The following is a 23,285-nucleotide window of genomic DNA, read 5'->3' on the forward strand; positions in this document are numbered from 1 at the left end:
GGGTGGAACAAAAAGCCCCAAAAACCTTTCATAAACCAAGATATTTTCATAACAAAACGTGAAATGCGCTTGCAGGAATTTCCACCACAAAAATTTATGTGTTTTTTTGCTTTTGCTCAGCTGGCGACAATAGATTTGTGTTGTGTTTTGGTTAAATAAGTGTAGTTTTGAAATATGAAATTATATATTTTATTGGTGATATTCAATTCCTGATGGAAATAATCCTAAAAAATGAATGTGCGCGTATATGAATTTTTACCACTGACTGAAAGTAATAAAAGGAAGAAAATCTAAAAAAATATGTGAACAAACAATGAATCTAACTTGTATTTAAAAAAATTGATGTTTTACAAAAAATGCAAAAAAAATATTTTTCTCTGACTACATATTTAAAATACAGTAAACCATAGGATGAAAATTTAAAAAAAAACCTAATAAATAAGTTTAATCGTATAGCCAATGAGTTCGTTTGTTTATAGAACCATAGAAAATACATGACATGATATTATTTAAACGCGCGTTGGTTAGCAACTGTCAATAGATACAAACAAAAATTAGCGAAAAAAATATATTACGTAACGTGCTCAGGCGAAAAGGCAACAGCTTGATACGTTTTGTGAATTTTGGATAGAAAATTCGAATGTGTTTCGTAGGGGAAGGTGGGTCGAATATGATCAATTATTGCGTTACGTTATATTTGAACGGCACCGAAAAGAATATTGTTTTACTACGAATTTTCGGGATGAATTAGTATACGAAAAATTCTTCCTCCATACAAATTAAAAATACGATGCGCAGACTCAGAAATTTATCAAATCATCTTACATTTAAACTACTCATAACTAGTAAACATCATTTAACATTTAACGAAAAAATAAACCATTTCGATAAATACATTTAAACTAAATGATATTAAATATCAGGATCACGAGTTTCAAACTGTCCAAATATTATGTTATAATCGTCATAAAAATGTGTTTGGCATTAAGCATCGTTGTTTTGGTTCATATATATATATATGTATGTACATAACTATTTCAATTTTTTTAAAATAAACACATCCAAGCATAAATTATTCCAACTTATAGAGACGAGATATTAAAAAATATCGTTATTCACCAGGATTATATTTGAAAAATTAAAGTTTCTTAAATAGCTAAGTGACAAAAATTCAGAAGTGAAGTTTGAATCCTGAGTTTGATAACTTGATGACATTATAGGTATCAGTTATGAACATTTTCCTGGATGACGAACGTTTTCTCTTTCCGATTTCGTTCCGTCAGTCAGAAGTGTGTCATTCGGATTAATTGTCACCCGGCTTGTTATTTCATTATCGGCTCAACGCGGCTTGATGATAACTGGTAATCGTATTCACAAAATTAACCTTCACCAGCATCCGATCTTACAATTGCAGTCTTGCAAAAAAAAGAAACAAGCGAAATAAAACCTAATGAAGGTGAGCATTATCGGCGCATTTACTGAATGAATGCAATATACGAATGATTTTAATCGAGTATATTTACCATTAAGCTAGATCTACCATTTCCAAGGCACGATCTCGCCAACCAGTCGCGAGATATATTTATATTCATAGCGTATAGAAAAAAAAACAACACGACAGCTGTTGCATTGCAAGGAAGAACAGCCGTATCAAAACAGAAAAATAAAACTAATAACATAATTTATATGCAGCCAATACAGTCTGCGTGAAGCTCTAGCTCTAGCTTCCACCTACAAAGTTGACAATATCGCGTGGAACTCGTATTGATATTTGAACCTTTCAAGGTTTTGGACTTGAACTTGAAAACTTGAAGATATTCGCGACTCGTGTTGAGTTCACCCATGAAATATTCTACTTTACAATGAGGTTGTTTTCAATGATTTTTTTTCTTCAGTTGACTTCCGAATATCAACCCCAAAAGGTCAATTTTCTGGGTGGAATGCACCGGAATAGCAAGGTTTAAAAAAAGTGGAACATTGTAATTTACCAGATTACAATTTATGATGGAATATTGACAATTATTAATAGTAAGAGGGCTTGTGATATAGCTTAGCTGGCAAGTCACGTGCCTCCTGAGCTGATGTCCGTGAGCTCGAGCCCAAGAGTAAATATCGTTGTACCGGATAAGTTTTTCAATAACTGTCCGCCAACTGCAACTTTGATATAAATTCGCAAATGCCATAAAGATGATAAAACGGCTATAATCGAAACAAAAAAAATAAATTAGAAAACGAATATTTTGAAATAATTACAAACGAGATCCAAAATTATGCCTAAGAACCAAGTTGAAAGAACCAAATGAAAATGCGAATAAAATAATAACAAACTTAGGATCAATGTTCGGAAACATATTCAAAAATAGTGTGCCTCCATAATTTTAAACGCAGATTTCAGAATCATAATCCAGCATCAGAATTATTCAGAATTGAGCATTTCGAGTGGGAAACCATAATCATCATTTGAAAGCCAGGATGATTATACACTGAATTCTTTTTTTAAACGATCTTATTTTACACGGTTTTATTTTAAACGATTTTTTTTAAACGATTTTCTCGAAATAAGACGATTTCCGAACATGTCGAAAACAAGTTCTATAAACTCCAGCTTTTTTTCAAACCACTTTTGGGTGCTAAATTGATTCGGACGTTGCTCTCCGACAGAAACATGGGCCGGAACGGCCACTTAGATGACTTTGCGGAAGTTCCGGAACAACCGTGGCTTGAAAATCAAAACAAATCAATTCAAAACAAACCTTTGAGCGTCTCGATTTCACTCAAATCACTTCAGAATAGTCTACTTGATTGGAAATGGACGATTTATAGTCCAAGTAGGCCACTTTACTCGAAATGAGCGTGAAATTTTGCCCGGTTGATTTGACTTTTTTTACACGATTTCTTTTTTTGCACGTACACAACAATCGTTTAAAAAAAGAATCCAGTGTAGTATAAATAACTTCGCAAGTATGTACTATTGATTGAAAAATTTGATTTCTTTCATAAAATTTTAATGGGGATAAATACAAAGTACCCCGTGACAACACTCCAAGTGAGCTCAAAATAATGATGATTTAATCGATGATTATGATGATTATAGGCTGAGGATTCAAAAATTTTAAAAATTCAAAAAAATAGGTACCGTGTGCAAAATAATAGTTTTGTCGCACACTTCCGCACAGCATCTACCCTTTTCATATGCAAATGCTCAGCCAGGAAGACATAAAGCGCTCATCTTGTCAGCGAAAGTGACGTCCCATTAATTGCCTGCATCAGGCCAAAATGCTGCAATGTGTATAAACACCATTATGCTAATCATGGAAATGAAACTGATATCAGATCACACCTACCTAGCTACCATACCAGCAGCAGGTTACTGTATCAAAACAAAACTCCGTGGAGAGGGATTTCTGTCTAAGACCGGGCATGGTGCGCCCTTATCACTGTTTCGAGAGTATCATTTGAAAAAGATATAATGATAATCGTTGGCTGGGTTATTAATAAAGTAGTTGATAACATTTTCAGAAAATACATTTTTGAATTCTCTGTTTTTTTAAGCCGCGTGCGTTAAAAAATGCTCTAGATAATGTTTGCTTCCCTCCCAATTCAACTTCGATGAGCTGCAGGTACTGACACCCGATATCTGAAACAGTAGGTAGTCAGTCACGTAGTATTTATAGCAAGGAAACGCACAGTCAAGAATGCTTCCCTCGTCCATTATGTAGGGAAGCGCGTATTCGAACAGATTTTAAGGTCACTTCTAATTAATATTCAAAAAATAAAATCGATACGCTACTGATGAGTCTAGGAGCAGATCGTACTTGACCTCAGTGTAGTGTTTTCGATAAAAAGTTGATGGCCCGCCCGCAGTCATTGCACGGTTCTATTTGTGCCGATTTGATTATTTTTCGCGGCTTGAATGGCAGGTGATTAAAGCGCGAAATTAAACAGCTGTTCCCAGCGAAGCGCTGTCAATGTGCTGGTGAGTCTTTCTGTGTTACTACCAGTACAGTAGTGGAAAATCACACAGAGACGTTGTCAAACTCGTACCATCGAGGAAGATTCATATTATTATTATGAAAACTTTTCCAATTTAACGTGCATAGTTTGGGGGAGTATCAGTAATTGATAAGTTCGCTTGCCATTAGGGTGGAACAGAAAAACCTGGGTAAAATATTTCAGCAGTAGCCAGCGGCTTCGGCGTAGTGGTTAGAGTTCAAGTCATCTACGCCAAAGTTCATGAGATCGAATCCCGGTCATGGCATACATAGTACACTTTCTGTGGTCTGGTGGTTTTAGCATTTGTGAGATGCTAGCCATCATTACTTCGAAAGATGTGCGCTTAGAAAGAGACGAACCAGCCCAAGGCTGAAAGTCTCTATAATAAGAAAAATAAAAAAAATAATAATAATATTTCAGCAGTAGCTTCGGATGTTGACTGTCAAAAACCAGTGAATAATTGGGAAATCGGAACCGGCATCCCAAAAACAAAAAAAAAAGAAAGCCGATTGTTGATAAATGCTTGGAGTTTTAAAAGAAACTAAGAGCAAGTTCACTCGTGTTGGGAAAAGTGGTAGAAATTTTGACACTTGTATGTAGCACATTTCGAAAACTTTACCTTGCAAAAATGTTTTCAAGTTCTGCGGCTTCAAGTTTTTTTACAGTTATTAAAAAAAATTTTAATCAGTGGCCCTTGAATCAATGAAATGCATCAATACCTATAGCATATTGTTGGCTGGAAGAACTGAGCTTGACACAACCAATACCAAAACATCTAGAAAACTGTCATGATTTACGCCGGTATTTAAAAGTCAGATACAGAATACATTTATTTCTTTTTGGACTCATATAGAGTATACGATTTATTGTCTCAATTAATTTTAACAGTTTTACATTAGGGAAATTAAAATTACCGTCATGATTTAATATTTTACTTATCGATGACGCAAGAAGAATATTGCCACAATATTATGGTTCACGACGAAACCTACAGAACATCTACGAAAGCTGTTGATAATGCTACAAGCGGAGCATTGCCAGGGTATAACAGTGTTTTTCGATTTCGGTCGCCGAAAAAATAGTGAGTGAAGTTGGGAATCTTGATCGGGACGCACGAAGGAATCTTTTGTCAAAATATCATTAACCCTAATCCGCTCTTGAGTGTCAATATGACACTTTCGGAAGTTTGGCGGCTTGTAACTTTATTCGAATGCATCCAAATAAAAAAAATCTCGGAATCCTCATAAATTCTTAAAATCTTTAATTTTGCATCATTACTTATTGTATGGACGCACCCTGAAAGCCCAGGAAAAAACTCTCTGATCAGACTTTGAGTATCAATTTGAACTCCTCGCTCAAAACCGCTATATCTCTCATTTTTCCGAACCGATTTTTACAAAATTTATAGCTTTTGAAACCTCATTATGTAACTCAAATATATTTTTCAGACAATATTCACCTACACAGCAAAAAAAATCTGAATCCTTAAAAGCACTGAAATCGGAAACCCTTAATATTACATGACATAGAACGCGATTTTGTAATGTAAATTTAAATAACCAAAAATAATCGAACCGTGAACAGCACTGAAATTGAATCACAGTAATATTATATGACCCAGAACACGATTTCGTCATGTAAAATTCCGTCATTTATGATGCTTCTTTTCTTTTACATCATATGTGATGTAATTTTAAAGGTAATTTTCGTACACACAAAATCGTTTGAATCCTTAAAAGCACTGAACAAGAAATTTCCTAAAATTACACGACATGCAACGTTATAATGACAATGAATTTAATTTATACATGACGTGGAATGCCATGTAAACCAAAAAACGATGAATCTCAAACAACACTGAAACTGAAAATTTCTAGTATCAAACGACATGGAATGTTTTAAGAAGAAGAAAAAAGAATCATAAAAATCGATTTAATAATGCGCTCGTTTTTATAATGCGTTCTCATCGCAGTTGAATCAATTTAAATTAAAAAAAAAATCGTTTGCTCAAATTTAAGTACAGTGAAACATGCGATAACTAGGGGTGTTTTGAAAGTTGAGTTTGGTGCAATATTTTCATAGTGTTGTTTTTGTTTAAAGTGCTGAATCTGCTGAAGAAAATTGTTCGCGCATCAATACAAAAAGTTTGTTCAGCCAGTGAGCAGATTAAATTTATCAACTTGACCAGGCTAGTGTAAGTAACATACTTGTGTTTTTGATTGAATACTTATCGTGACAAAACATTTTTCTAGCCATTTCCTACTTTATCTTGGAAAACTTTTACCCGGGGAATGTGAAAAATGAGTTGTGGCAGCTTCCGTCAGATGATGACTGGTTCTCACGGCTTCATGAAGTTGTCCCAAAAAGCAGCACCGCAACCTCAACTTTAGTTCAGAGCCGCAGAAAAAATAGCCCAGCTGGAGAACCTGTGCTGTTTAGATGACAGCGGAATGCTACTGCTGGTGTAAATGTGAGTTTATTTTCGTTGATTTTCAGAACAGTCATTGAATTACTTTTACATTCTTACAGTGAAGTTGGCCCAGGCGTACGATCCGGTACTAAGTGGACGAAATGTTTGCCGATAGACAATGTTTTCCTGAATCGAACGCATCCTGCGCGAGAAAGCCAAAAGAACGGTTTCAAATCCCAGTTTAGGTGACCGTGGGACTGCGCTACCGGACTGTACATTATTGCTAGCAAATATTTTAGGAATTTAGTTAATGGTAAGTCTAGATACGATGTTCAATTATGTTGGCTGAGGGTGAGTTAAGATGAAAAGTTTTTTATAATTCAATCTAAAAAGCAAACCAAAATTTAGCAGTGTAGTGAAATTTTTTAGCTAGCTTTATTGTCATTATGACGAATAAATTATTTTCATTTAAATGAACGGATTTTTTTAATTAAGAAAACAATGAAAGAAAATAGTAAAATATCATCTTTATGATGTGAACAAAAAAAAGCATCATATGACGGAATTTTCAGTGCAACTAATATTACACGCCTGTAAAGAATCACACGCCTTAAAATTTTACACGTCTTTGAAATTTACAGGCTTGTAATTTTTACTCGCACTGAATATTCCGTCATATATGATGCTTCTTTTTCTTTACATCATATGTGATGTAATTTTACAGATTTTTTTCGTAGTGTGTACAGCACTTCAGTTTTCCGTTATTCAAAGTCTAAAAAAATCGAAAAAACATGCATAGGAAAAAAGATAGCAGATCCGCTATGGAGCGCTAAAAAAATAACTTTGGTGTCCAAAAAAAATGCAAAAATGTGCCAAACTACGTCAACTTTCCAAGAGAGATATATTGGGTTTAGCCAGGAGTGTCAAATTGACAGGTTGCCGAAGTTAAAAAAAAATCCGGTTTGGTAAACATGATCTGATGGAACAGGAAAACCCGAATAAAATATCCCATTAGACTGCGTCGATTAAGGGTCATTTTTAATTTCTCATTTGCCATTTCCAAATATAATATTGACCATATAGAATAAGATTTGAAATGATTCATAATAAAAAAAAATTTTTTTTTCTTTTAATTCCGGTCAATTTTTACTTTTTCGACCATGCTTGAAAAATAACCATTATTCAAGTTCCCTGTGGAATCTCATTCTATGAGTTTACGCTGAAAACTCATAAAACGACTTAATCCACAAAACTGTCATTATGGTTATTTTTCAAACATTAATGGTTCAACATGGCCGAGCCTGTACCTCTGTGAATCGTCTCATAACTATTTTGCCTGATATGATACGAAATTACGGTCTTCAAAAGAGTAATTCAGCGGAAAATTTCTTTTAAAGAATTTATAAATTGGCACAAAAACCATCAGCAGGCTCGGTTCCACAGAAAAAACAAAAATGATATTCAAATTTTCCCATACAAACCTTAAAGTTCAAATTTACTGACGAAACTTAACGTTACTCAAAAATTCTGAAAAACATCATGGATGAGTTTAAAACCGAATCAAAGCTGAGAAATCCAAAAATGACCCCAACACCCCGACACAGTCTAACATCCTATTTTAAAAACGAACACAAACACATACAGGATCTCAATGAAACTTAATGTTTCCTCGAAGAGATTCCTTTCACTTAACTCTAAGCGTACATCTTTCGAGGATATGATGGCTAGCATCTTACAAATGCTAAAACCACCAACCCACAGAAAGTGTACTATGTATACCGTGACCGGGATTTGATCTCATAACCGTTGGCTTAGAAGACTGGAAGGCTATCCTCTACGCCACGGGCTGCGGTAGTTTGCAGCTTAAGTGATTGAAATTTTTCTGCAGTTGTCTCCGGTTGAAGAATTTTTTTTGGGAAAATTCAATAGAAAATTTTATGCAAATTTTGATATGATATTCGCGTTGTCCGTTTTGTTAACTTACTTTTAAACAGCATTTCTAACAACAATAAATATTTTTATCAAACGCTGGATGTTGTCGGCCAAAAACCAAAACACAGTGGGGAGAATCGAAATCGATTTCCCAATACCTACACAGTGGGGAGAATCAAAATCAATGTCCCAGAGTCGTTGGTTGAGGGCCTGAAAATATCTGGAGTTCTGAGAGTAATCAATCGTACGAGGCGTTGTCCAGCTCTAACTACCTAACTATTCGATCTTCGAAAAAATGCATTTTAACCAAAACTTTGATGTGGATATGAGTAGTGAATCAAGCTGAGCTAAATCAATCACACGAAGTGATATTCAGCTCTAACCACCGATCTTCGTAAAATGTATTTTAACCAAAACTTATTCTATCGAAAAGGTTTTTAGAAAACATTTTCTGATGCAAAGTTTCGTAGCTGTTAATAAAAAATCTGATTGAATATAAATTTTATGTATCTATTGTCGTTGCACTGTCAGCTTCAATTTGATCTGCAGTTTGTAAAAATCACTCAAGCAGAAGGATACAAAACTATATAAGGTAGATGTCTGGATTTAATGGACACTGTGTAAATTAGAAGTTTTTCAAGTCCAATTTTTTCACAATATCTAAAGCATGAATCACTACAAATCTGGACGCACTATTTATTTTACCATAGTGCTCCTAGTTGTCGGATCTGGAATGTTTTGGCAGCACTTTGTAGAGGAATGTATCTTCTACCAGTGCTGAAAATTTCATTACGATTCGTTTTGTTTCAAAAAAGTTACACGTGATGGAAGCCGCGAGATGAAAATAAATTTTGAACACCCACGTCAAAGACCCGACGTGGTCGGGTTCAAAAATCGCGAAATCAAAAAATTGTCAAATCAACCGTGTGTAGCGTTCTCAAACGTTTCCGTGAGATGCGTACTATAGATCGGCAGGTTCATAGTGGACCTAAGAATCAGAAACTGCATTTGAAGGTGTTGAGAACGATCAAGGAAAACACAGGATAGTCGGACTATGACATTGCCAAGAAATTCAACGCCGACCGGTGCACCGTCAGCAGAATTCGTCTACGCGAAGGAATACGATCCTACCGGACCAGTAAGCAACCAAACCGGACATTGAAGCAGAATTGAGTAGCCAAAGGACGTGCCCGCAAGTTATACAAGAAGATTCCAACGAAGTTCGACGGATGCATCCTCATGGATGACGCAGGGGGTGGGCAGCTTTCTGACCAAAAATTATGTAAATCCACTGCAGTGGTGCACTGCACTGGTCATGGTGATGTCCCCGGCAACTTCAAATTCGTTTTTGCTGATAAGTGTGCAAGAAAGTGTTTGATCTGGCAAGGTATTTGCAGCTGCGGACGAAAAATTCCGGTTTTTGTGAAAAACAAGACCATGGACTCCGAAATTTACAAGGAGGAATGCCTGAAATATTTTTTTTCCGTACATTAGATCTCACAAAGGACTAGTTAAATTTTCGCCAGATTTGGCAAGCTGCCACTACAGCTAGGAGGTTCTATAGTGGCATTAGGCCAACGGGTGGATTTTGTCGGAAAGGATATCAACCCACCCAACTGCCCTCAATTCCGCCCTATCGAAAAATTTTGGGCAATTGTCAAGCAGAAGATGAAGAAGAATGGTAGGACGACTCGGGAAGCAACAGAGATGAAGAGATTGTGGAACAAAATGGCCGCTGAGGTCAGCGAATAGGGTGTTCAAACTATAATGAGTTCAAAAATTCATCAAAACAACATCGGAATAATTTTTTTATTATTTTTCCTTTAAAGTGCAATAAAAACCCTACATTTCAAGTACAAAACATTTTTATTTCGTTTACATAGCTCCGAGATAGACCCGTTTTAATGCGTCCAGATTTGTAGTGATCCATGCTTTATATTACTGACAATCAAACACAGGTTTTTTGTTGACAACATATGTATGTTTGGGAACAATTGACAAAGAAATTATTGTGTAGAAAATATGAGTAAATTGTAGCATGTAACGTTTCCCACATCCTCATTTGTTAAAAAAAAAAGAACGAAAATTTATCAAAATTGCTTTAAATGGGGAGTTTATCATGGAATGAAGCGGTGCACGTTCGAAAAGGGTCCAAATCTTCCGAGAAACGTAGTCAAACAGTGTCAATTGGAAGAAAATGAATTTATCATTACTCCTGAATGTAGGAAATAGGCCATTGTAGTGACCGGACGTCCCTTCTCCAGACGTTTTATTCGTTTCAAATTTTGAACTTAACAGAACTGAAAACCAAACGTCTGTTCCCGCGAAATTACTTTTTTTACTCACTACACTGAAGATTATGGCTTCGTGCTTGCGATGTATTTCCTAGAAAAAATTAACGAATCGACTTTTTTTTTAACCCTTAATGTATGCAACACCTCGAACATTTCTTCGAATATCAGCAAAGTGTTGAATATATGGAACAAATAAAAAAATAAACATCCAATGATTCACATTCAAAATCATAGAGCTTTAACACTAGAAGGACCGGCAAATTGAATATACCGTAAACTGGGGGAACTTTGATCACTTTTTTCATTCATTTTAGAATATTTTGGAAGGGGTTGCTTTTTCGTAAAACCTAAAAGCTTTAAAACCCTTACTGAGGTGAGGAGTTTTAAACATGATCATGGATTGCAGTAAATTCAAACGACATTTGTGGTCATAATTAAATGTTTGTTACAAAACCAGATTTCGAGTTTCGGGGTAACTTTGATCACTATGGTTTTCACGTATCTCAACATCTCCAAATTTATTGTTTTGATGCCATGATACACAGAAGGCTCAAAACATCGATACCAGTAATTTTTTGTTTGGACTCAATTGAATTTTTCAACGTTTTCTATCAAAAACAAATATACTCGAAAGATGGATAATGTTGCTGCATACATTTAGGGGCAAAAATTGTAAACATTTCTCAATATTTTTTGACCTCGAAATCAAATAAAATTTTACTTTCATGCAATTCCCGAAGTCCTCGTACTGTTCCCACGTTATTTTTCCCTTCAAACTATACCATTATTTAGGGTTTTTAGCCATTTTTTCTATACAGGCTTTTTCATGGAAAATGACTGTTTTTTTTCCAAATCCAAAAACTATCATCAAATGACCATAACAATAACACTTAAACTTAACCTAAACCAAGAAAAATAGTTGAACTTTCACATCGAACAACCCATTTGCTCCTAAATGCTTAAATTTGATCAGGAGAGATGTTTGTTTGTGAGCCTTCGAAAAACCGGATATTTTATGATTTTAAAAATATATATTAAGTGATATTAAAAATCTCCAAATTAAAACCAAATTTAGCTTATTTGTAACTCAGTTTACAGGCTTTCAAACGCAGTAAACAATTTTCAGATATTTTAACTCTATAGTTAGTTAATGATGATTATCTGCAAAAATTTCATGTTGATCAAAGTTACCCCGCTGATCAAAGTTCCCCCAGTTTACGGTACCTATTCGGACCGTGACCAGTCAAAATGACTGGTAAAGGGGAAATTTTTTATATCATAATATTTTTAACTTTTTTCTTTTAAAATTATTTTGTTATTCATTCGATAACATTTTTGTTATAAAATGGAAATATTTTTTCACCATGGATGCACGGAATCACCTCATTTTTGCAGAGTTGACGAATGCATGTATGTCATAAAATGAATATTTCAAATCATTATCAAAAAATCAAAACACATTATCAATTTAATTATAAAATCATGTTAGATGGCTATGGGTATTGATCATGGGTGCACGGTTTCACTTCAATTTTGTTTTAGTAGATATTTTCTAGCACCCATCGCTCTGAAATTTTTCAACACGTTGCCTATAAATTATACCTGATATTGTAGATTTTGAAACATATTTTTTCTTAAAGTAGAGCAATTTACCATGGGTGCACGGATTCACCGCTATTCATCCAAAATCTATTTTTTTTGCATGCTAGAGGTAAAGAATAAAGACTTTTACCGATGAAAATGAAAATTTGTATTATATACATGGTTTTTTACTATAGGTGCACGGATTCACCGCGTTTTAATCAAATATTTTTGAAAAATTTTAAAAAGCATTTTTACAAATTTTAACTAAACCAAAGTCGAAACCATGTTTTTCATGTTGAGACATAATGATTTAAATAACGATTTTTATTCAAAGCTACGTTTTTTTCATTTCTGGAAAAGAAATATTTCAATTATATCTTGTAGTATTAAATTTAATCATTTATTATTCAAAAACAGGTTGCATACGTATATTTATCTGATAAGATCTGATCAACATCCAAGAAATTTGAAAACGGTTACCATGGACCGAGTGAATTTTATAAATTATATGCATCAAGTTATGTCATGCGACGGAAAACAGAGAAAATAAAAATAATGAACCAACATTGTCAAATGTGCACGTTGATTTGTTTTTCCTTTAAAGTTTTTCGATTGACTAATATTGCATTTAAAATAACTATCATATCTAATTCAAAAATATTTTGTGTTCTGAAGCAAATTGAAAACTATTTATTTCTATATAATTTACAACAGCGAATTAACAGCCATTCCGTGCACCCATGTTGAAATATCTTAGCGCCGATGTGGTCTATAAGATAGGTTGGCTCGAGTCTGGTCTAGGTATGCCAGGCGTACTGGGTTCGATTCCCGGTATCAGCAAGAAAACACTTAGGTTCAAACCCCATAAGACGCCGACAGGTAAGATGTGTTTCCTTTTATGATAAGCATGTTCAATAAGAATGTTCAATCAGTTGCCAGCTGGCCAGGTATATACACGGGTACCGGAATACCTGTAAGTGAACTTGCATTGGAAATTTGTCGAACCTAATAATCTAAGAATGCATGTGAATACATACTTGGGCAGAAACTGCGGTGAATCCGTGCACCCATGGTGGATAACCAACGTATAAAAAATATTCCGTGCACCCATGTTGAAATATTATTTAAATTATTCAGTTTCATAGCTGATATCTTCAAATTTGAATAAATGAGTATACAATTCATATTTATTTTACTCATTCTAGTTTAGTATAAAACATATTTATCACCTAAAACTACTCGATTACTCATAACTTTTACAAATCTTGATGAAATTTCGCCAAATTTTGACAGAAAGTTCGATTATAGTTGAGCAACAAAACAGACCAAAAAAATGGGAGTCAAGTCTTTGAAGCGCCACACAGCAGCCAATCCGAGAACTTTTTCTACAAATCTTCATGACTTAACATCGAAAATCAATAATTTAATAACGAATGACACACTTCTGCCCACCATAAATCAACTAAGGCTCATTGTCTTGAATGAAGATTGCAAATGAAACCAAAAGCAAGCGAAAAAATTTTATCTTATTTGAGTTATGGAGTTGTGAATTCTACCAGTCATTTTGACTGGTCACGTTCCGAGTGCCCATGGCGAAATTTTTCTCGCTTATTAAAAGAGCTAGTGAAATAAAAAATACACAGTTTTGTAGAGATTCAAAATTCATGAAAAGTCGTATTTTTTGCGAATTTTTTAAGCGAAGTACTTAAAAGATATTCAACAAACAAAGTGTCCAACCAGTCATTTTGACTGGTGCGGTCTTTCTAGTGTTAATAAACCATTTTTGTTTTTTTTACGGAAATTGGTTCTATGTTATAGGATTTTAGGATCTTGAGGTCAAACAATTAACTCAGGATGTTACACATATTTGTCGCTGATTTAATTTTATCAACTGCTTAGTCAGTGATGTTTCAATCCACAAAAGGCACCATAACAGCAAATAATGATCTGGAAGAGCTAAGCTTAACACAATCATTACTCGCTTTTACGGTATAGAAAAGTTTAAACAAAAGAATTGCTAGATTTTTTCTGAAATATAAGCCTACTTATTTTCAGTTTTCGGTTTAAAAGTTAAATCAACTTTTATAAGTTTAATATAAATTGACACGAATGCCACATGGATGGTAAAATGTCACAAACAAAACCTAAAAAAAAGATTGACATTAAACAAATATTAATTCTAAACTAAAAATTCTATCAGCCGGCATGCTTTGCAAACATAGGCAAACAAAATCATCTCAAAAATTAGAAGTTCTCAATCCAACGCCAACCACTGTTCGGTTCCGGAATTGTGTTGTTGTTTTGACTAGACTTGCATGCATATGTCTGTATGTATTACGAGAAAATTTGTCGATGAGCTACGTAAGGAAAATGCAACATTTGATTTTGACCCATCGTTTAAATGGAAAACGACGAGTTCATGGAGTTACCTAGTAGGGATCAAAGACTTCAACCTTCATATTCAAATCAGATATCGTTAAAGGTGTCTTCAAATAATTTTCGCAATTGAACATCAAAATTCAAGTAAAGTTGAGTTTGTTAGAATGACTATGGTGTCAAATTCCTAGATCTGTCTAAGTGAAAAACTTGTATTTTATCCTCAGAAATGTATCGGCCAAGCGCGTTTCGTAATGAGTTGGTGTTGTATGGCTTCCATACTAACTGCAATGTTTTTGTTTGTTAGATTGGACCATCGCCGTCGATCTACAACCAAACACAGCAACTACACAGATGTGAAAATGTGGAACCAGAAAGAACAAAAACAAAATCACTTTTCCGTCAGACAGCGGCAGCAGCATGAATCTAGAGCAAACTAAATTTAATATATGCTAGATACTGTTGTTGGTGTGGTGCTCTCCCTCTCATTAATTGCGGCTTAAGGATGCGTGTTGCTCACTGGGAAAAATGCTTCACACCTACAACCTGACAGAGGAAAACTGCTTTTCACTAAATTTCCCATCACACCATTCACTCGCTATTTGTATTTTCTTCATTGAGTCATTCCCGAGCTTCGGTGATTTGCTTCGCTACTTTGAATCACTTTTAGAACAGCACAAAGGAACTCGATTTACACGCTTCGTCATTATCAAATTCAAATATCCTCATTCGATTACATGACCCCACTATCGGAATAAGTGAATAAACAAACTGTTCTAGTGTTCTAATTTCTGCTTACGCCAGAGCGTACTTGAGTGATGTCGCACAAAGAATCTCAACTGCTCAATATGCACCAAAACAAAGCGTAAAATAACACTTTAGCCACACATGCCACATTTGGACACTTTGTTCTGTCTGGGGCTAGGGGGATGCGTTGCGTCCAATTCCGTAACTTGAGAACCCCCAACGTGCCGCGAAATACGGATATCAGCTATCACGAGAAAAAAAAAGCGCGACTCTACTACCTCAGCGGAGGAAGGCAAAATAGCTAGCTAGCCTAGCAGCCTTCGCACGGTTTCGTCTCGACCTAGAACTGAAAAAACTGAATCGAGGGATCTAGTCGATCGTAAACACCGCCGTGTTGCCGCCGAACTGCCAGTAAGAACTGCTCGAATCAAACTGATGCGCTTTCTCGCGGTCGGCTCGAGAGATTCCCACAAAGTGCGGCTATACTATCTTGTGCTAGCGCTAGCGTAGTGGACTAGTGTATATAAGGCAAAAAGAGGTGTGCGCGATCTTCGTTCGAATTTCCTCCACAACACAGCGATGAACGATGAACAACCGTGAGCTCGAGAGAATATTTGCAATCTTATTCTTCGATCAGGTATCGACAAACAGATAAATTGAACGAGAAAATTAAATCACATGGAAGCTGGTAGGTATATTTACTTAGCGAGTGACTGTGTGGAAGACTGAACATCGAGTTTTCATAACCTTGGCGGTACTTAATAAGGATACATTTCCTAGCGAAAATATGATAATGATCAGAAATCTCTTACAATAAAAAAAAAAACACAAGCTTAATAAAACTTAAGAGTTACGGAAGCTTCAAAAATGTAAGTATGTTATTCAAATTAACGTTAAGGACCAAAGTTATTATTGAAATATATTCTGTTAACACATGTTACTGAGAAGTTTGCCCTTGTTGTTTCTTATATCTATCAATCTGAACATCGAAAAATACTTTCACATCAGTCGATCGAAATGAGCTCCTCGTTCTGTTTGCATTCTAAAAGGGTCAAGTTCATTATCAGTTAAGCGAAAACACGTCTAATGTCTGGGTTGCGAGAACTAGTTCACCAGATAAAAGAACAAAATAATCCCAACACACCCGAGCTTAAGTAGAACGCGTGCCAACAAAGCCGCAGCTCATCGAACTGCTCCTGTAAACTGTTAGGTTTTTCTCTCAGAAGTAAAAAAAAATGATGACATATCAGCTGTTTATATTTTGCGGTGGTTAAAAATATAAAAATGAGAGAAATAATGAAAATCAATGTATTTCGGGGAAAAGCGGCTGCTCAGTGAACATGTCCACCAACACACATGTGATCGGATTTCCATCTGTTAAATGTTCTGTTACTTTGTAACCAACTGCTTCTGAAGCCAACGTTCTCATAATCGGTGTAAAATTCTTCCCGTTCACTGGGGGGCTAGCAGACAAAATGTCCCGATTTAGGATGATGGAATGTTTGAATCAAAACATAAGAGACAGCATCAACAAGAAATGAGACTCCCAATTGCATAAACTCCGTGATTCTGAGGGCTCAATCGCTAAACGATATTTAGTTCTGCTTTATCATAACACGTTCGTCAATCCGTCAAACTAGATCGGTGACAAGATTCTGGTACAGGTTAAAAGGTTTAACAATTCAATAATTTGAAAAAGATTTCTTTTCATTTGTAAAATTATTGTAGTAGTGTTTTATTAGTGTGTCCAGATTTTATTTTGGCAAATGTTTTTCATCAAAAGTTTTAAAGTTGATGGGACATCAAATTGACGTAGTCAGAAAAATTATTGGTTTCACCACCTATTTTTTAGTTTTTCAAGAACATGCGATTTCCACTCTACTTAGAAAAAGCAGTAAGTTGCACGAACCTTGTTTTCAATGAAAAATCAAAAGAAAACGTTTTAAAATTTATAGTTTTCGATATATTTAACGCATAAAACACCAATTTCAGTAATTTTTGGTTTTGTTCGGATAAAATTTTACATTTTTTCTTTCAAAAATGTTTTCAAAGAAAAAGCATAAGGGTACTGCATACATTTAGGGGTAAAAAATACTACAAAAAATCTACTGTCCGAAGACATAAAATTTAATGTTTGGATGGTTAAAATTTGGGAATTAAGAAACCCGTGATGCAAAAATTATATTCCAGCATATGGAAAAGTGATTTAAAAGGTAAATCTTTGATTTGCATGTTGATGCATTTTAACCCAGACTGGTAACTGAATCATAAAAATTTTAATTTAACAAAATATGGCGATTGTCCGAAACAGATTTTTACACCGACAGTATTGGTATAGGATAATAAAAACAACACAAAGTTTGAAGATGATATCGTTAAGCACATTTTCACATTAAATATCATATTAACACCTTCATTTCCTCCATAGAAAGTTTTTCGATCAAATGAATAGTTTTTAAAATACACACGTTTGTAACTTCCCAGATTCTAAATTATCATAGCCTTACAGCGCAGACACCATATACCCAGACTGATCAGTGGCGGTTGAGCCCATACAACTACAAATCGCCCAGAACCATACGCCATCTATCGGGGCATCGTGAAACCATTGTGCTTCATCAAGAAAAAAAAAATGCACTTGATAATTAACAAGCCAAATGAAAACTTGTTTGATTGAATCACCTATGAGTATTTGAAATTCTTTTTAGAATATTTTCAATTTGGTTTTTGTCTTCAATGTTGAACTGTTTACTCTAATTTACTGTAGCATGATAAGAAATGAATGTTGTACACACCATGCCCGTTGATCGATTTAGATGAAAAAATACAAAACTTACGTTGTATCGGTCCTTAGTTTAGAGCCAATTATTTTGGTATTCAGCTTTGATTTCGAAATTTATCCGGCTGAGTGACAGTTTGAAATTTATAATGTCCGCATTAAATAATTCATTGAGTTCTGAATTGTTCATCTTATTATTTTTATTTATAGTTTACTACGACAAAAAAAAACAAACTTCATAATATGATTTATTATATCCTTGAAAAACTTGAATTCCAATCAATCTTAGCTGTTTTGGCTAATATCTAGATTGGTTTGAGGAGTGAAATACATTATCGTTGGAATGATTAGAACTTGTTTAGACAATTTGCAAAAAAAAAATTAAGTAGAATAATAAATATGACGAATGTATTGGCCAGCGCTTTAATCATATTTACTTTTTGTTTTTGTTTCAATTATAGTCGTTTTACAATCTTTATAGCATTCGCGACTTTATCAACGTTGCAGTTGGCGGATTGTTATTGAAAAACTATCCGGTACAACTGTGTTCGATGTTTACTCTTGGGCTCGAACTCGCGGACATCGGCTCAGGAGGCAACAGACTTGCCAACTGAGCTATATCACAAGCCTCAACCATATTTACTGCTGGTAGTGTTCGTGATATAATGCTGGTTGTTTCAATAAAATTTATATTTCGATTTAGAAATATAACCTCAGAAACTTTTTTAGCCTTATTCTGGACTAGGGGAAAATTAGCCTAAAAAGCCTAATTTTTTAGACAATTTTTCCATCTTTTTCCGTTCAACTTTTTCTCTAAGAAATTTTTGGAAAACAAGGTCAAATATCCACTGAATTTGAGACATTTAAAAATGTCTGTTTCAAATCCATTTCTCCTTGTTTCTAAAAAACTTTCACGGTTGAAATTTAACCAAATGTTTTAATTCAAAGTTATGTTTAAATCATAGTCTTTTAGTAATTAGTATACAAAATGAATCCATTCTTCAAAAAATTATAATTTTGAATGAAGTTTATTTCATGTGAATAAGCAATAATTTCACTGTATTATTTATCGAATTCAATACTTTTCCACACAGCCGAAACGAATTTTGAATGGTAAAAGAACATTACTCTCTTGATGCAAACGAAGATGATTTTTATTTTCTTGTCGTTGCATGAAATGTCAAATAGCGTATGCCTGTGTGAGTGAATTCGTTTTATGTTTTGATTTTGATGTGACGAGCTCACGTTTGTTTTTTTATACCCATTGATAGCATCGATTACACGTGCGATATTCAATAAATGGTTCGAAATTTGACCAACAAAAATAATGAAAACGGGTAAAACACTTTGTCAGTGTTGTTTATCTTCGAGAAGTATACCGGCCGGAAAACTCGATCGCTAAGATCCAACGATTGAAGGATAAGGCTAAGGCAAGGCCGCTGGCAAGGAGGAACCTCCGGCAAAGAAAACCAACCGCCTGCGGCAGGGCGCCAACACCGTCGTCAAACTAGTCGAGCAGAAGAAGGCTCAGCTGGTGATGATCGTTCACGATGCTGACTCCATTGAGCTGGTCATCTACCTACCGGCTCTGTGCCGAAAGATGGGTATTCAGTTCTGCATCATCAAGGACAAGTTCAGACTGGGAACGTTGGTGTTCCATCAAGATCTGCACCTGTGTTGCTCTGACCCAAGTGGACAACTCCGACCGTGCCAATCTGTCCAATTAAACCATCTATACCAATTCTTTATTCTTTAATTCTTTATTCTTTAATTCTTTATTGGAGGGGAAAAAGCCCATATAAGTTGGATTGGATCCCTCTCATATGCGCGTAAAAACCCTCATCTTTTGCATCAACAGATTACAATTTAAATCCAAATGATACATCGAGTACTTAAAATTAACACACCTTACAATCTAGCAATGTTTACACAATTAAGTATAGATAAGCCTAAATTACAAAAGCTCTCTGCGAAATTTACGTTTTAATGTGTTTCGGGATAAATGAAAATCAAAAGCTGACGATACGCGATTGAATGTTCTAGATATTCTAGCAAGTGGTGCATTTTGACCGTAATTAGTAGAAGCATGTGGAAGGACCAGGAAAGATTGAGAACGAAGGTTTCTGGGCCTTACATTAAAATTTAAACTTTCAAAAATTTGAGGACAATCAACATTACCGAGAATGATGTCGGATGTGAAGGATGCATCTAAGACAGCTCGACGAGAAGACAGAGTATCAAGTCCTATAAGATTGCATCTGTCTTCATATGCAGGAAGGTTGATGGGATCGTTCCAAGGTAAGTTGCGGAGAGCGAAGCGCAAAAATTTGCGTTGGATCTTCTCGATACGTTCAATTGAGTTGTTATAATAGGGATTCCAAACGATTGAGCAGTACTCTAAATTAGAGCGAACCAGTGCGCAGAAAAGGGTTTTAAGGCATTGAATATCTCTGAAATGCTAGGTTATTCTGAAAAGGAATCCTAGACATTTGGAGGCTTTGGTGACGACATAAGAGATATGGTCTCTAAATGATAGTTGTTGATCGAACATAACACCTAGATCTTTAACGACGCCGACGCGTGCGAGAGGTGTCTGTTGAATGCAATAGTCGAATTGAAATGTTGTGTGTTTGCGTGTGAACGATATGACCGAACATTTTGTAGCATTGAGGACCATACGGTTGTCATGACACCAATTTGAGAAGGCGTCTAGTTGGATTTGTAGGAATTCGGCATCTTTGGGAGAGCGTATGGTGTAGTAGAGTTTAAAATCATCCGCGTAAGAAATGTGCATGCATTTCAGTAGAAGATTCACGTCGTTTAGGTACATCAAAAATATAAAGGGCCCTAAATGAGAGCCTTGGGGGACACCAGATGCAACGATCTCTACGAGGAGATCAAGCACTGGGTAGGTGGTCTGCTCGGGCCGAAGAGTATGGCCTGCATCGCCAAGCGGATCAGATTATAAACACATGAAGATTATTGCACCTGTCGGTTGGTTGTCTGTACCTTTATCTAACAGCTTAGAATTTCGAAGCTTCCAATTCGATACCTTCCTTAGAATGAATTGTCGTTGAATAGTTAACCTCAAACAAATTTAAAACTTTAATAATTCATTAAGGATAAATTAAAAGAAAACTAACTAAAAAACCTTCACGATATTTAGAATTTCCCGCTTTAATTTTCTCCCTCGTTTTTGTTGTTTTTAATTAAATCAAAATTAAAGAATTGATTCATTAATTTTTGCACGAATCTGTTGTCTTTTGGTTTCAAAAACAGTAAATGAATTCAATATTTTTAAACATCAACTTGAAATAATTTTCTTTCATTTTGATAGAAATAAATTTAAACCAAAAAATAAGGTTTAGATAAAAAAAAATACTAGAACATTGATTTAAAAAGGTATTTCTTTTGTTTCAATGACAATCGATTTCTCTGCGTGAAACAATAAAGTGTAAGCTTAATTAGTTTTATTGGTATCTTCAACTTATCAACAGAACATGAAAAGCTAAGCTATTATCACTAAACTCGGATGGGTGAGACTGTTTGTCAAGACTCATCATTTTGTCAACCAACTCACTTGATTAGAAATTGTTCTAAATTTGCGAGAAAATGTTTACAAATGCATCATCTCGAGGTCCAAAATATTGTTTCGAAAACCGCTGGGCTGTAAAAGGGCTCGTTTCGTATCCAAGTTTAAATAGATATTTGGAAAAGCAGACATTTTTCGAGTGTAACACAATTTTTTCAGAGAAAGGAAAATTTTAGAATTTATTGGAGAAAAAAAGTGAATAAAAACCTGACATCGGTTTTTTGTTGTAGATGAAGACTTGATGGTATATTTCGTTGTTGCGATTTTCATTCATTTCTTCTGTGAACAAAACATTGTTTTTCAAATTTTGTAAATATAGCCCCTACTTTTGTTTTATTCAGTTTTTGCAAACATTTGCATATGCGACGTTTCGGCTAGGAGAAGGTTTATGAAACTTTAGATTAAACAGTTTATTCATCAAAACTTTGTAGTTTAAGTTTATTATTCGAAACTACAGTTACATATAATCTCGTCCATTCTTCTGATTTAAGAGTTCTAAACCAGTAACATAATTTAAAGCCATATTCAATGTACTGAATTCACAGTGTGTGGTTTTCAACCTGGACCACAATGGAGTTGTCAGAAAATGGTTGTTTTTCAACCACAACGCAATAAGGCTTAATTCTTTTTTTGATCTCATGGATTCTTCTTGTGAATTCACAGTGTGTGGTTTTCAACCAGGACCACAATGGAGTTGTCAGAAAATGGTTGTTTTTCAACCACAACGCAATAAGGCTTAATTCATTTTTTGATCTCATGGATTCTTCTTGTGAATTCACAGTGTGTGGTTTTCAACCAGGACCACACTGGAGTTGTCAGAAAATGTTTGTTTTTCAACCACAACTCAATAAGGAAGTGGAGCGCCCGAATAGCAAAGACCATGGTTTTAAGATAACTGAACAATGATTTTCAATTTAACAATCAATTTCATCGTAGTTTCTAAATATCTTTCAACCGCATTTTATTATGAAATCACCATAATTTTCACCGTCACCGTGAAGTATATCTTAAATTCAAAATATTTCATAGTGACAGAAGTACGGTTCCACAATAACTTTCTTGTGATTATTATTGTTACAGTGTACTTCATGGTAAAATGCAAATCCAAACGTAATTTAACTTTTGCTATTTCTACACGTTCACAATTAACCGTGTAGAAGCCATTGTTTACGCGCGCATTTTCTGCGACCGATCTCGTGAGCTGGTTATTTTTTTTATCGGAACTACTTAATCCGGGCAAATTTGGAACTTTTTCGTGGATCGGAACATGATGGGCCCATCTGCGGTGGTGATGGTAAGTACTTTTATTGCATATATTGCATTAATGAAAAGACTGATAAAATTCCTTTCTTTTTAGACGTTATTCCGCAGTTCCAAATTCCGACGAGGGCAGCTGACTAAGGTTAAACTGGTGGATGCCGGGAGTCGCTATGGAATGGAAGTGCGATTGCGAGTCTCGGAATTGCCGTGATTTAGTGTGTGAATAAGTGTTATGAGTAAGTGTTGAATAAAAATTTGAAACAAATTATTTGTTTTTTATTCAATTAATCTACGGAATGACAAATAAAAAAAACAGGA

At 34.9% G+C, this 23,285-nt stretch overlaps 1 protein-coding gene across 6 annotated transcripts in view; it reads right to left on the minus strand.

Moving 5' to 3' along the window:
• Positions 1-23,285, minus strand: part of LOC129751075 (uncharacterized) — a 107,907-nt gene that overhangs the window by 72,079 nt on the left and 12,543 nt on the right. For 2 of the 6 annotated variants that reach the window (XM_055746352.1, XM_055746350.1), the window contains exon 1: positions 15,615-15,791. The exons of 2 other annotated variants lie outside the window; for them this stretch is intronic. The gene's annotated coding sequence lies outside the window, so the exon portion shown is untranslated. Of the gene's footprint in view, positions 1-15,135; positions 15,372-15,400; positions 15,792-23,285 lie in introns of those variants that run through there. 2 more of the 6 variants (XM_055746353.1, XM_055746354.1) reach the window with 2 other exon arrangements.

The sequence above is a fragment of the Uranotaenia lowii genome, chromosome 3 (assembly GCF_029784155.1).
Source record: "Uranotaenia lowii strain MFRU-FL chromosome 3, ASM2978415v1, whole genome shotgun sequence".
Classification (NCBI taxonomy): Eukaryota; Metazoa; Arthropoda; class Insecta; order Diptera; family Culicidae; genus Uranotaenia; species Uranotaenia lowii.